Source organism: Onthophagus taurus, chromosome 7 (genome assembly GCF_036711975.1).
Source record: "Onthophagus taurus isolate NC chromosome 7, IU_Otau_3.0, whole genome shotgun sequence".
NCBI classification, from domain to species: domain Eukaryota; kingdom Metazoa; phylum Arthropoda; class Insecta; order Coleoptera; family Scarabaeidae; genus Onthophagus; species Onthophagus taurus.
The window spans coordinates 17,675,346-17,678,431 of NC_091972.1; positions in this window are offsets into that span (position 1 = coordinate 17,675,346).

Genomic DNA, 3,086 nt, shown 5'->3' on the forward strand with positions numbered 1-3,086 from the left:
TAAAACTATTGTATGTATTTAAAACTTAATGTTGTTATGGTGATAACAATGCCACGATGGAAAACATTGGGTACGTTCAGCAGGTGTCAACAGTTGAATTAAATCATTTAGTTAAAGCTAGTTGTATGAGCTTTAATACAGCGGAACGAAATCGGCTGAACAAGCAATTGAGAATTAGCAGTTCAGCATAACCTAAAACTATGGCCAACAATAATATTTTTGAAAATTTTGTGTTATTACAAGAGATAATGGATGATGTTGTTGATTTTAAGGCTCATTTCATTTTATACAGTTCTGCCAGTTTTCAAAATTAAAGGGGAGAAACAAAAAATATTAATCCTAACCTAGAATTTCACAACCGCTGACAAACTAAGCGCAGATTACTTACGCTGAGATATTTACTAAACTGCTGCGTAACAGCGCTGACTTAGCATATCGTTCACAGTTGACACCGGCTGAACGTGCCCATTGTTTCCTATTATTGCCAAAGTTTGTAGTAGTATTTAAAAATTCACTGACAACTCTGGCATTATGTGCTGGTGCTCCGTCATATTGAAAATATATCATTTGAGACTTATTTAATGGCAAATTGTCGACCAAAGGCACAATGTGCTGCCTTGATATATTGAAGTATTACCTGAGTTTAAGTTTTTATGGTAGATACTATATGCCAACATTCTATTATCTAAAAGGGCACACCATACATTGAACCTCAACCTTCTTTGAACACTCAGAGACTTCATTGGTCCAGATGACATTTTGAACAAACAGCAGATTATTTAATTTTTCTAAATATCATCTACAAAATTCTAATCTTAGATTGACATCTCCTGCACGTAAATAATGAGTTAGGCCCGCTTTGTATGGTTTATACATATTTTTCTTTCATATTCGGAAGCATCGGTTTTTGGGTCAGTTCAATCGTCTTGTTCAATTTCTCTGCAAGATGTTGATGAATTTATCGCAAGTGAAGCCAACACATTGACTTCATCCTCTTGCAGGCCATTTTGGTATGTTTTTGCACGTGGTTTGGGGATGGACCAAAAATCTATTAAATTTTCTGCTAACCGGCTGAAGGTTCTTACGTGCGGTTATCTTCTTTCCGAATACCTTGTGAAATATATTTCCGCGGCTAACGTCGTATTCTTATCTGATAACATATAGCATTCCATCATGTTACATTTTCATAATTTTCGAAGTTCATTGTAAAGTTTTATTTAGTTTTGTTATACTTTGACACCTAACATGCTGGTGCATCATACCAGCTCATAATGCCAGAGTTGTTATCGAATTTTTAAATACAAACTTTGGCAATTATTTGATACATCATGTTCCATCATAGTATGTATGGTTATCACCATAGCAACATTAACTTTTAAATACATACATTATGTTTAGATAGAACAAAATGAATTTTTGTTAATTATTCAATAACTATAAGAAATATGCCCCACAAACTATATATATTTGTTATCAGAAGAAAATAACAAATTATTTTAGGTCATAGCCAACTATGGTTTCCATTTAAAAAAATAAAGTTACGTCAAAAATCTCGAAAATAAAAAATGGGAAAAAAATTCTACCTACGCCACTGAATTCTTCGTAAAAAGTTGCCCATATAATGTTTTATTTATAATACTCCATCTTTGATAATAAGTGAGATATTCGCGATTGTCGTTTTCGCATAATTTTCAGTTTTTGCCGATAGGACGAAAACAAAAGACGATAGCTGTTCGGAGTTTTCGGCATTAGCATTTTCTCGAAAAACGAGATCATGACATGTAAGCTACTTTTTTTCTATCTCTTTTAGTTTCGGAGATAGCCTATGCGGACATCGAAATTGGGACACCCTGTACAAACAGAAAAAAGTATTTTACTTTATTTTTTTTCAGTTGCCTTTTAACTTATTATTAATAAATATTTATATAATTATTCTAACTTTTGTGTTATTTAAATAGAATAAGGATAAAAAAGCTTTTTCTGTAGGAGTATGAAAGTTATTAGCGAAAATATATTTACTACCCCAAACTTCTAACCCTTGTAAGTTCTTACAATACTACTATCTAACGTATAAAAAAATCATCGTGGTAAATTGCACCAAAATCGATAAACAATTTTCGCAAAAACAATTATGATTATGGGGAATAAACAATTATGGGGTGGTTAGGGTAGTTAACCCCAGGCACCCCTTAATGTCGTATAGGGTTTATTTTACTGCGTAAATCTTAATTAACATCTAATTAATGGTTTTCTTCAAAATATTGTCCAAAAGTGTAACAGTTTATCACATTATTCTTAAGGAAAGGGGTTATCTATCATACCCCGTAACTTTGCAGGGGATGGTCAGAGGCATATAAGAAAAAACACGTAATTAATATTTTTAAACGTACTATAAGGATACTTAATATCGCCAAAATCGACAGGGTAGTTTTTAAAATATTCCAAAAAACTAGGGGTAGTTTACCCCCTGAAGCTCTCAGATATATGTGTGATATATCAATGGAAAGCTCTTTGAAAATGAATGTCAGTTTATATTTACCACATTTCGATAGCTATTTTCGTTTTCAGCCTATAAGCGAATATATATATTTCGCCCCGATTTCTAACCCTTATAACTCGCCCCAGGGGCTTTATTAGCACGTATAAAAAAATACGTAAACCTTATTTTTGGCCATACTATCGCTGTACCAAATTTCAACAAAATCGGTGAGGGACAGTTCTGATACTTCCCTTGTAAGTGGTTCCTAATTCAAAGTATGAAATATCATGCGTGACGTCACGAACGGGCCTTTGAGCTGTTCACTTATTCCTGGGATGTAGCAATCCTCTTAGATTCTACCGTTTTTGTATCAAACAACAATTTCTGACTTTATGTTTAAACCTACTGATTTCATCCGTTATCTACCGATTTTTTACCATTGATTCTATTGATATTTGTTCGATACAGGTTGATAATGCTGGTTGAGAGTGAGGAACCAAAAAATGACACCTTAAAATCAAATTGGAGGTGCTAAAAATCCCGCCGAAACACCTCGTTTCGTCTATGAATGGTAGTGTAGATTTTTTGATTAAATAATAAGACAAAA